The 13,485-nt window shown below is 37.5% G+C and overlaps 1 long non-coding RNA gene across 1 annotated transcript in view; it reads right to left on the reverse strand.

Annotated features, from left to right (window-relative positions):
- Positions 1–6,490: 6,490 nt before the first annotated feature.
- The window catches only part of LOC150063147 (uncharacterized), a 52,621-nt gene continuing 45,626 nt past the window's right edge, over positions 6,491–13,485 (reverse strand). The window contains exon 3 of the long non-coding RNA XR_016535404.1: positions 6,491–6,518. This is a non-coding gene — a long non-coding RNA (uncharacterized LOC150063147). The remainder of the gene's footprint in view (positions 6,519–13,485) is intronic.

Genomic DNA, 13,485 nt, shown 5'->3' on the forward strand with positions numbered 1-13,485 from the left:
ATAATGACCGAGATTACCTATTTTTTTTTAAATCTATCATCCATCAAAGCTCAGAAATTTCTTGTGCACTGCTTATCTTTAATTTTTTTTATCTGCATAGTGTTTTCAGTATCTTTCAAAGTCTCTGTCCACTAATGGAAAAATCCTCCCAGGAAGATCAGCATAAAGTGGAAGATTGTCCAGCAATCAATCCACTGTCCCATCTGTGATTAGACATACCCGCCAAGGTCATTCCTCTCTTCCATCTCCATAGTCAAATATTCCATGTCCCACTGAAAGCATTACATTTTGACAAATACCAAAACATCAAAAAATATTAGAGCTCATAGAGTGAACACAAGTGACAGACATAAATCTAAGAAAAGTTCTAGATCTTACCCGCATGAGGTTAACAATAAGAAAAGTTTTTCAGAAAAGAGAGGGGGGGGGAGAGGGAGAGAGAGAGAGAGAGAGAGAGAGAGAGAGAGAGAGAGAGAGAGAGAGAGAGAGAGAGAGAGAGAGAGAGAGAGAGACAGAGACAGAGAGAGACAGAGACAGAGAGAGAGAGTTAGTTATGAGAGCCAATCTACAGAATTGTGTCAAGGAAGCAAAAGTTTAATTATTATCCAATTATTTTAAAGTTTTGAATTGTAGTATTATTTTTGTACCAGCTTTGCCACCTGAGGCTGTTACTCTACCACTTGATCCAAGTATGCCTCTTTCCTGGTTAATTGGAGATGAGATCCTCACTAACTTTCCTGCCCTGGCTGAATTTAAACAATAATTATCAGATTTCAGACTCAAGAGTAGCCTGGGTTGCAGGCATGAGCCACTAATGTCCAGCTAGTATGGCTTTTAACTATCAAATATTCACATTACTAAAAGCTCTTCACTTCCTGTGATACTTCCTTAGGTTGAAGGAGGCAAAAGTAGACAATCAGGCCCTACTTTTGAAAATAATGATACACTATTCAAAACTTCTTTATCCTGCCAAATAATGTGATTACTTTGGAATTCATCATTATGTTACACACTATATAAAGACAACATTATTCCTAGAGGATTAACTAAGATATAACTGCACAAACACAGCTCTCTAGAATTCAATATGATCAAGTTTGGTCTCTGAGCTCCAATCTAGCCTTTCGTACTTTATTCCTATATCTTCCCCAAGAGTGCCAATGTCTTCAAGTTAGAATGAAACAACAATGTGCTAGCATGGTCTGATTCTTGGATTCTTTTCTTTTCTTCATTTATGGGATATCCTTTTATGCTTGTCTCTTCTTTATGAATTCAAAGTCCCTTAGATTCTTTGTAAAAACAAGTATTTCTTAAATTTCATTCTCAACCAGGCACTGGTGAATCATGCCTGTAATCCTAGCTATTCAGGAGGCAGAGATCTGAATTTCCAGAAGGTTGAAGGCCAGCCTGGGCAGGAAAGTCCATGAAATTCTTATTTTCAGTTAAGCAACAAAAGAGTCAGATGTGAGCTATAGCTCAAATAGTACAGCACTAGCCTGAAATAGTAGAGCACTAGCACAAAAGCTCAGGACAGTGCCGAGAGCTGAGTTCAAGCCCCTGGACTCACACACAATCACACACACACACACACACACACACACACACACACACACACATCTAATTAATTAAAAAATTAATTTCCTCCAGGGTGATTTCATGTTTCTCACTTGTGTTCACTAACACATTGAATACATTTTGAGTGAACATATTGAATACAATTTTATATTTCCCATATTAGTGGATATTATTTCTTTATCATCCTTAGCTGTAGGGCTGGGATGGAAAGTAACACAATGATACCAAAAATACCTATAGAATACCCTTGAATTACATCAGATCGAACTTGGTTGATCTGTGTGAGATTTGACTGGGGTACATTTGCTTCTGAAGTGTGTGTGTGTGTGTGTGTGTGTGTGTGTGTGTGTGTGTGTTAATAAGTGATTACAGAGTTTATTAGATCAATTGATTTTAGTTTAATCACAATTAAGGATCCTGCAATACTGTCAATTTTAAATTTAGTACTATAATTATCAAATTGGAAATATTTATTATTTTCCATGCAGGAGTAAATATATAAATGATAACACAGCAGATACATGGAAATGTAGGTGTAGACAATTTTGTTCTGAGTTGCTGTCTTTTATGAAGTGGTACAGATCACTAAATGCCATGTGGATTGTCTGAGAAAGGGGAGCACCCTAGTATCAAAAAACAATTCCCATCCTCCTTTCTCCAAAGTTTAACACATCTATCACCTGCCTTTTGACCAGAGCAGGTGGAATATCAGAGACTTTCTCCAAGAACACCTTTCTCCTCCATGAGTCACTAAATTGACATTTGGAATTATCCTTCCCTCTTCACGTTTTCCTACAATAGAAGACATCGTTCTCCTCTGAGCCCCAGCATTTTCTCCAAGTTGGGTGTACATTCATCTAAAATTCTTCTTCTTATTCACCCTCATCCGAGGAAATCCCTGTTTAGGAATTTACCTATATCCTGCCTTCCTTCTTTTCTATTACCCTGTGTCAGAATATTACAATGGAGACGAATCTGTCTTACTACTATGGAACTGTGGCTTGCCACAATGTCTATTACAATTTTTATTGTATTTTATTGTCAAGGTGATGTAGGGGTTACAGTTACATTCTTCAAGTAATGGGTACATTACTTCTTGAACATTGATACCCCTTTACATGTTTTTCTTCCATTTGCCTTCCCCTCACTCCCACCTAATCATCTTGTTTTTTTCCCTTCCTATCTATTACATTTTTTAATTCATATTTATATTTCTATTCATATTTTATATGTGATTGTAGAAAAGTAAATGAATGAATAATATTGTGAGGTGAACTAAACATGGCACATAAATCACAAGTCTGAAATTTCAGACATTGATAGAAAGAATGAATAAAATCAGTGAGGAGCCACTTAACAGAGCAAATACCACCAGACATCCTTCATTCCTCTCTAGCGGTTGGCTAGCAGAGAAAAATCTAATAGACATGGACTGACTTCCCCTGAGCCCCAAAAAGGGTGAGTGGTGAAGGAATGAGATAGCAGGCCTTCTGGGGATATATTATATTTGCTTTCCAGCCTGCTGCAGGTCCCATTCCCTGTACAGTGAATTTTGTAAGCTAGTATCCCAGTTGAAGAGAAAGTTCAAATTCAAAGGAATGATTATGTCTCTGCCTGAAGGTAGTTTTTCAGATTTGAAGAATTAGCCAGAAAGAAATTCAAAAGAAGAACATTATAAGTAAATCAAAACCAGTTCCAAGGGGAAGATGAATAAAAGCATTTAAGCCCCAAGGACAAATGGGGAGGGGCAGATTATACACAAGCTAATGTCCATCACTGGATGGACAGACCTTAGTAGTGCACCTGGAGGGGACAAACATGGAGAGAGTTCCTGCTTGGACTTCTCCAGGTCAGTTTCATTTTGCACAACACAGTGCCTTGAAATACTTGACCTCACTGTCATGGGACAGGACAATGGCACGGAACAATTTTTGTATGATGTTAGAAGTACAATAATGTACCTGCCAAACACGATTCTCAAGTGATATGTACAGACTGCCTTTACCTACCTGTTTGCCAGCCGTGTTCAGAAAAGTTACTCAGCACTCCAAAGCTGGCATTGCTGTGCAAGAGACCTGAAGTTGTTAGCTGGGTGGCTACTTGGGCCAGACTGACAAAAGGTCACTCAGTGTAGCTGCTACCACGCAGGAGAGGTGGCCAAAGTTTAAGTCTCATCACCACACATTGTACTCTTTCCTGATGAGCAGTGCTTTGGATTTTAAAGCCAGAGATTTTTCTGGGATTAACATTGTAGACCCTGTATAATAAATATCTTATATACACAAAGGTTCACATGCTACTTCATGATATTTGCACAACTGTGAACTCACTCATGAATCATAAATTCAATTCCTGGCCTAGAAAAAGAATATGATTTATAACTCAAAGTAGAAGAAGGTATTGCAAATTGAAAGTGTGGGGGGGGGTGCGCACATCTGTATGTTTGTGCATCTGCATATATCTTTGTGTACACATACATTTGTGTACATGTGTATGTATATTTGTATATGCATGTTTGTATTTTCATGCATATGTTTCAGTGTGTTTGTCCACATATGTCTGTGAATATTTGTATGTACATGTTTATTACTGAGTCAAAGCACAAACCAAATTACAAGTTTTGTAACTGCATCTAGCTTTATGCTAAATGCAGGAATATGCCGTTGGGGACCTCTGTCATAGCTGATCAGGTTTTAGGATGCCTCATTTCACAAATAGCAGTCAAAGGCTGATGTCATCTCTAATGACCCCGTCTCTGTCATATTCAAACAGTAATTCTTCACAGAATGCCAGTAAAGCAAATACCCACTCTGTAAAAATTCCAGCCTAGGAAGGAGAGTATACATTAGGTTCTTATCCCAAAGAAACCACCAAAAAAATAAACAAACAGAAAAGGTCAAATTGGAGCTGTGGCTCAAGTGGTAGAGTACTAGACATGAGGAAAAAAGGTAAAGCACACAGACCCTGAGTTCAAGCCCCAGAACACAGACACACACAGATACACAGATACACACACACTATCATGGAGATGAAAATTACCTATCTTAGAGATGTCAAAGCAATGGTAATAAAGTTTAATCAATGAGTCTATAAGCAACTCATTATATATGCTGTCAGTCATAAAAATGAATAATACATACAATCACACACACAACTTAATACTGGAAAAGAAATCATTATCCTGTTTGTGATGTGTTGGCTGTAGTATCTAACTTTATAATGATTTTCAGTATACTCCCTCTATTTTAACATTTAAAAAAGAAAAAATCCTTTATACAGGAGCTTCAGGTAAGTTCTCGGGACGTATCTGGAAGACCTTGTCATCAAGGAGGTGATGGCCCCACATCCACTACTGCTTCTGAGACATTTCAGGGCATCAGATGTGTGAGGGCCTTGGGCTAATATATGTGTGTACATGTAATAATTTTTAAATAAAAAAGTTTAAAAAGCAGGAAGAATTGCAAAGCTTTTCTAAAAAGAAAAAAATATGAAATCAATTGTGCATCTGCCACCAGATACAAACATAACAGCCCTAACAATGTCACATGACCCTGGTGAAAACACTTTCCTCTTAGCTGTCTTCTGCTATAACTTCCAACTCCAATTATGAGACAATACTAGAGAAACCCAGATTAAAGAGGAGTCCACAAATGAATTGTTCAGTGCATTCAAATGTGTTAATGTTATTACCAAAAGAAGAAGAAGGAGAAGACAAAGAAAGAAGAAGAAGAAGAAGAAGAAGAAGAAGAAGAAGAAGAAGAAGAAGAAGAAGAAGAGAAGAAAAGAAGAAGAAGAAGAGAAGAAAAGAAGAAGAAGGAGGAGGAGGAGGAGGAGGAGGAGGAGGAGGAGGAGGAGGAGGAGGAGAAGCAGAAGGAGAAGCAGAAGGAGAAGGAGAAGCAGAAGGAGAAGGAGAAGCAGAAGCAGAAGGAGAAGGAGAGGAAGAAGGAGAAGAAGAAGAAGAAGGAGGAGGAGGAGGAGGAGAAGAAGAAGAAGAAGAAGAAGAAGAAGAAGAAGAAGAAGAAGAAGAAGAAGAAGAGGAGGAGGAGGAGGAGGAGGAGGAGGAGGAGGAGGAGGAGGAGGAGGAGGAGGAGGAGAAGGAAGGGGAAGAGGAAGAGGAAGAGATAGAGGAAGAGATAGAGAAAGAGATAGAGAAAGAGATAGAGGAAGAAGAAGAAGAAGAAGAAGAAGAAGAAGAAGAAGAAGAAGAAGAAGAAGAAGAAGAAGAAGAAGAAGAAGAATCTAAGCCTGAAAACCTATGGCCAATTAAGGAAAACTGTCTTAAGACAGAGAATATGAAGAGACACATAGTTTGAATACAGATGTGCCCATTCCACCCAAAGATATTATCTTGATAACAACGTAGTCTATATAATGTTTGACTATTTATGTTTTGATATGTCTGTATATACACATTTATATGTGTATTATATATGTGTATGTATGTATGCATGTGTGTATGCATGCATGCATGCATGTATGTATGTATGTGCATACCTGGGCTTGAACTCAAAGTTTCATGTTTGCTTACTTACCTTGCTTGCTCAGCTAGCACTTCACCATTGGAAGCAGTGCTTCAGACCTGATTTTTGTTTTGTTGATAATTAAAGGTATTGTCTCAAAAATGTTTCTGTCTTGTCTACCTTCAGCTTGCTGAATACTAGGATTAAAGTGAGTCATTGGTGCCTGGCAAGATCTTTGTTTAAAAAAAACACAAAAGCTTGATGACAGGAATATTTTGACTCTCTTTTACAATTTCCATGGAGTTCTAAAAGTGATGTTTAAAGTTAACATTTGAAAGAATATTAACTTTAATAAAAGAACTATTCCTAAACTAAGTTATAGTAATACAAATAAATTTGCATTGAAGTAATAGTACACATCAACTTACCAAAATGTAAAGTGATAATGGGATTTTCCACACTCCTCAGCTTTTGTAATTTCCTCTAAGAATGTGAAATTTTATATGGAGGTAGAGCACTTGTCAATGAGCATAAAAAATTATATAGCTGATCGAGTCCTGGTTGCAGATGAAAAAGAAAGTATGAAATTATAGACTTTCTAAGGGGAAGAACTTGAAAGTATGTAGAAGAGATGACTAACACATTTACTTCATCGCTGATCTTAATCCTGAAATTTTAACACTGTAAAGTAATCAACACAAGCACTTGCTATTGTAACTTTATCTGTAAGAGTAAAACTTAGAAACATGTCAAGTGTCCAAAATATCAAACCAAATACCTAGAGAGAACTTCTCTGTATACAGAGACATATATATTATCCATATGTAAGAAAGGATAAGATTTTTTTCCTTGAGTTTGAGGCTTGAGTAATATCCCTTAGCTTTTTTGCTCAGTTCTGGCACCCTACTACTTGATCTGCAGCTCCACTTCTGGCTTTTTTGTGATTAATTGTAGATAAGGGTCTCACAGACTTTTTGGCCCAAGTTGGCTTTGAACCACAATTTTCAGATTTCAACCTCCTGAGGAGCTGGGATTGCAGACATGACCTACTGGCTCTTAGGGAAGGATTTTCTATATGAATTGAACAGTAGAAGATTTTATTAAATTTTAAAATGTCACAGTCTTGTATACATCCTACTACCTTTAGTAACTGATGAAAGAAAGGATGAAGAATGAAGAAGTTTAGAGTAGAAAGAAATGTGATAGAGTAAAGAAAATGTGATAGATATATACTAAGAAATAACTTTCAGAATGATGGTAGAAAGAAGAGAGGTAGATGGAAGTAAAACTGTTTGAACACGTTTTCCTAACTAAAATTAACTTGAAAATTATTTTTACATATATAAAGAATATGCAAGAATTTACTATGTCCAGGCTTCTCTCAGTAACTAATGACATTCTTGTACAATGCTTACAGACACCTTTCAGTTTTCAGCTATGTAAAGATCATTTCTAATAACTAATACAGTGAACATTCTATGCACATATTGATAATACTGTATTGCTTCATAATTATAATTACAAATGTCTGTTTAATACAAGTGAATTGGTTTTTCAAGTACTTTCTAAATGGTTGCTTGATTCTATATATGGAGAGCCCACAATTACACAAGATAAAATTTTCACATTTTGTACAATTACTTACTATTTAAATAAATTTAAAAAAGAAAAAGAAAAAGTAGAGAAAGGACCATATAAGAAAAGATGAAACTTATCTAATACCATAGTTATGCTATAACACATACACATATGAGTGTAATTAAAAAAAAAAAACAACAACAGTATTTTGGCATGGGAGTTTGGCCTAGTGGCAAAGTGCTTGCTTAGCATGCACGAAGACCCAGGTTTGATTCCTTGGTACCACATAAATAGAAAAAAAGCCAAAAGTGTTGCTGTGTCTCAAGTGGTAGAGCTCTAGCCTCAAGAAAGACTAAGGACAGTGCTCAGGCCCTGAGTTCAAGTCCCAGGACCAGCAAAAAGAAAGGTTGGGAGTTTGGCCTAGTGGTAGAGTGCTTGCCTAGTATTCACAAAAATCCGGGTTCAACTCCTTGGTACCATATGCATAGAAAAAAAAAGCCGGAAGTGTGGCTGATGCTCAAGTGGTAGAGATTTAGCCTTGAGAAAGTCCAAGGACAGTGCTCAGGCCCTGAGCTCAAGCCTAGGACTGGCAAAAAAATATAGAAAAAACAGTATTTTGGCTTAATATATCTTCATTCCAAGATAGTATAGGGCCTCAAAGAAATTATAAGCTTTTATTAAGAAATGCTTTTTTAACATTAGTAAATTTATTTTAATAGTGCTTTTGAACAGTAGGAAAGTAAAAACACTTAAAGTACTTAAGTACTTTTTTTTTTTGCTCAGTAGTGTTCCATTTATTTATTTATTTATTTATTTTGCCAGTCCTGGGCTTGAACTCAGGGCCTAAGCACTATCTTTGGACTTTCTCAAGGCTAGAGCTCTACCACTTGAGCCTCAGCACCACTTCCAGGTTTTTTCTATATGTGGTACTGAGGAATCGAACCCAGGTTTTCATGCATGCTAGGCAAGCACTTTAACCACTAGGCCAAACTCCCAGCCCCCACTTAAAGTACTTTTAAGGAAGGATTGAGTGTTTCTAAGAAAAATATTTAATATATTGTTATCATAAGGGTCAAATATTTTTCCTAAAAGGAAAGCAAATATTTTTTCTCAAAAGCAATAAAGTTAAAGGAAACGTGATTTAATGTGAGAGAATAAACAAAAGCCAATTTATGTATTAGCACATCAATAGGACTTTCATTTTTTCATTTAGATTACATGCTTTCTAGATATACACACAGAAGTCTAAAGGGCATGACAACCTCATGGAAAAGGCACTTGCAATGACAAGTTAATGGTTTCTAAATAGCTTCTCTCCATTGGAAGGCATCAGAGAGCTTTAGATTACTGTAGACTTTTATGCTGGGGCAGGAAATATGTGAGCTACACAATGATCCCCTTATTATGCCAGAGGCAGAAAGCCAACAAGACTACTGATGTCATGTAAAAAAATCCAACATTCAGTATAAAAGAACTTATGAGGATGGAAATTTTGAGCAAAACATCTTAAAATTAATGAACAATTTTTATAAGTTTAAATGTGATGCATCCATAACCAATGTAGAATATATAATGATATAAGGAATGGAAGAAGGATGGAAGAGAGAGTTAAGGAGAGAGGGAGGGAGAGAGGGAATGAGGACAGAAAAGAAACTGAAGACCTGAGTAAATGTAAGGAAACTGGATTGGAAGGACTCAGTATTTGTAAGATGTTAACATTTTCCAACTTGCTTTTATCTCTAGCACAACAACAATCAAAATCCAAGAGTTATTTTTTCAGTTAGCAGAAGTTACTTTACCACAAAACCAGAATAGTAAAGGCAAGAAAGGGGAACGAGGAGGTTGAATGACTCATGTTCCACATTTCGCATCATTATAATATAGCTCTTGGTATCAGCATAGTTTGGCACATGGTAAAAGACAGGGGGAAAAACAGATTAGAAATGGAATAAAGAACCCACAAAGAGACCCACCGTTTAGTTCACTAATACTTTCACAATAATTGGCTGAAGCTATTTAAGTGATGAAAAGATAGTTTTCTCAAGAATTGTAGTTAGGAACATCAAGCATTCATATAAAAATCAATCTAGAGGAGCGGAAGATGGCACCAAGACAATAAGGACACTGCCTAGCTCTCTCCCACAAAAAGAGAGAACCAGGGAATCCCACAAGCCAACTACCTTAAGAAATCCACAACAACAAACTCAAGAAGCAATGGAGAAGGACTCAAACCAGAAAAGAAATCCAGATAAAGCCTACATCCAACTTTCTCAAAGAATTCAGAACTCGAGGACCCCTCCCCCACCCTAGCCACTGGCTCCAAGCTGGGAAAAGCAGAGATGGAGGGCGCCAGCCCTAGCAGCCCCTATCGGCAGACACCAACTTAGGATGGGGCCAGAAGCAGGAACCAGCGCAGACCAGCAAGCAGCAGAACCCAGATGAAGACCACAGGCAGTGGCTGAGATCCGAGGGAAGTGAATGACTCCCCAACACCGTGGAGCACCCATAGCCAAACACAGAGGAGTGAGTAGCCCAGCGGGTAGCCCAGCATGACCCCAAACCCATCGGGAAAGCAGAGCTGGTGCCAAGCTATAGAACTTAACTCAGACCCCTCCACCCAGCCTGAGAAAGACTGGCAGGAGCAGGGGGGCAAGGAATTTAGAATCATGTCCCTTCCCTCAACAGCCCCCTCCCCCAGGCCATTGCCTGGAGAAAGACAGGCGCAGACACTAAGACCTAACACCCCACCAAGGGAGGCAGAGCTGTCCCTGCTCCCACCCGCCCAACAGGTTCCTCTCCCAGGCCTCTGACTGGAGACCAACAGGTGGGCGGGTTCTAAGACAGTCTATTCAATTATTGGTGCTGGCAAAACTGGGCAGCCACACGCAGAAAACTAAAAATTGACCCTAGCCTTTCACCATGCACATGCATTAACTCAAAGTGGATCAAAGACCTCAATGTCAGACCAGAAACCATGAAACTGCTACATGATAAAGTAGGAGAGACACTGGAACTCATAGGCATAGGCAAAAGATTCCTGAACAGAATCCCAGGGTCACAACAGATTGGAAAGAGACTCGATAAATGGGACTACCTAAAAATAAAAAGTTTCTGTACAGATAAAAACATAGTCACAAAAGTAGAGAAACAGCCAACCAACTGGGAAAAGATATTCACCAACAATACATCTGACAAATGCTTAATATCCAATATCTTCAGGGAACTCAAGAAACTAATCCCCCCAAACCCAATAAACCATTCACTAAATGGGCAAGGGAACTAAAGAGAGACTTATCAGAAGAAGAGATTAAAATGGCAGAAAAGCATATGAGAAAATGTTCATCATCTACGGTCATAAAGGAAATGGAAATAAAAACAACTCTAAGATACCATCTTACCCCAACAAGAATGGCCAAGATTTTGAACTCAGACAATGACAGTTGCTGGCGGGGTTGTGGAGAAAAAAGAACCCTACTACACTGCTGGTGGGAATGCAGACTAATTCAGCCACTCTGGAAAGCAGTGTGGAGGTTTCTTAAAGAACTGAAAATAGACCTTCCCTACCACCCGCCATACCACTTCTGGGCATCTATCCTAAACTTCATGACCCAAGATATGATAAGGACACCTGCTCAGCTATGTTCATCTCTGCACTATTCACAATAGCCAGGCAATGGAAACAATCCAGATTCCCTACTGCAGATGAATGGATACAGAAAATGTGGTATATATACACAATGGAATTCTACATAGCCAACAGACAAGATAAAATAATGGCATTCACAGGGAAATGGATGAATCTAGAGCGAATCATGTTGAGTGAGACAAGTCAAGACCTAAGGAATAAAAGGCCCCTGGTATCCTTAATATGTGGCTATTAAATCCAAAGAGTACAAGAGCAAGGATTCAATAACTGTATACCCAAGGCTATGGACATGGTAATGGAAATATAAACATAACTATATAGACATAAAAACCTATGACTCTATAGACATAATGTTTTATTTCTTAAGTAAATATGTTTCTATGACATACAAACCCTTAGCCTAATTTTGATTAATTTCTAAATACTAAGTCCCAGTGATTGTAAATAGAGATTCCTTCCTTGAACATTTGTTTGTTAAACTTGTCATTTAAAATATGATGTAAAAATCAACATTAATAAATTCTTTAAAAAAATCAATCTAGAGTGTTACTTTTATTCTACACAAAAAGTACAAAAAGTACCTTTAGGTCATAAATCTAAAGTTAAGTGCAAAACTAAAATATATATGAGCCTAACGGTTTAATAATGAGTTTTCTTAGGTATAACACCTAAACTATGATCATTAAGAAAAAAAGAATGACTGGATTTAATTCAATTAAAAAAGATTTTTCTCTGTGAAAAACATTGTCAAAATAAAAAGACAAGCTACAAGGATTCCTCTTTATAGCCTACCATACATAGAACCTCTCTTTCAGTACTTTCCTTTTAGTATCAATTAAAGATACTCAGTTTACCTTTAGAACATGACAAGACACAGACTAAAGGAAAATACTAGCAAAACTCACTTCTGATATGAATTATTCTTAAGAAACTCTAGTCAAATACCAGAGACTCACAGCTTGTATTTCTAACTACTTGGGAGACTGAGATCTGAAAATCAAGGCTCAGAAGCCAGCCCAAGTAGTTAAGTCCATGAAATTGTAATTTCCAATTAACCATTAAAAATCCAGAAGTAGCCAGGAGCAGTGGCTCATGCCTATCATCCTACATACTCAGGAGACTGAGATCTGAAGATCATGGTTCAAAGCCAGCCTAGGCACTAAAGTCTGTGAGACACTTATCTCCAATTAACCACCAGAAAACTAGAAGTGCCACTATGGCTCAAGGGTAGGGCAGTAGCCTTGAGCTGAAGAGCTCAGGGAGAACGCTTAGGCCCAGACTTCAAGCCCTATGACAGACAAAAAAAAAAAAAAAAGAAAACAGGAATTGGAGCTCAAGCACAACTGGTAGAATGTCACCTTGAGAAGAAAAATCCAAATGAGAGCATAAAGATATGAGAGGCTGAGCTGCAAAGCTTGTAATACAAAATGCTATTTTTTAAACCAACCATCTATCCACAGGAATATATTGGTACAGTAAGAGATATGGAGGAAAACTGAAAGACTACCTAATGGCCAAAGCTAGAACAATTTTATTAAAATAAATAAGTTTTAATAAAAATACAATAGTATTGTGAAAGAAAATGCAACATAAATATCCATGAGCCCATGCGCCTATAAGTCTCTTGATGAAATACACAAATTAGGGCTGGGAGTGTGGTCTAGTGGTAGAGTGCTTGCCTCACATGCACAAGGCAAAGGCCCTGAGTTCAATTCCAGGACTGGCAAAAAGAAAAGAAAAGAAAAAGAAATACACAAATTAATTGGGGTGAATACACAAATTACCCATGCAAAAATTTTCTTAATATTTTTCTTCCTAATATTTTTCTTCATCCTAAAGATTCTAAAGACAATGAACAACAAAAAAAGATAACATAGAAACTGTATGTGAAGAAATCTGACAAGCTCATTGAAAATAAATGTCAAGGTTATCTGAGGTTTGAATAAGGTTGATTGCATGTGCCTACTCAGGATTTGATGAGAATGGTACTTTCTTATGTTCTTGGTACACAGTGAACCCTCATCTAGACGTGATGGAACTAACAGATGAATTTATGTCAGAGATACTCTACAAAATTCCACAAGTCCTCTGCAAATCTGCCATCCCCAGAAGCCTAAACAGACATGGAATAAGAATGAATGAGTTATTTTATGCAAGGCCTTAGTACAGAAAGAGATGTTATATAAGGATTAAAGAAAATTCCAGATATTGGCTATAGCCAATGAT

The sequence above is a fragment of the Megascapheus bottae genome, chromosome 5, assembly GCF_031878675.1.
Source record: "Megascapheus bottae isolate mThoBot1 chromosome 5, mThoBot2.hap1, whole genome shotgun sequence".
NCBI classification, from domain to species: Eukaryota; Metazoa; Chordata; class Mammalia; order Rodentia; family Geomyidae; genus Megascapheus; species Megascapheus bottae.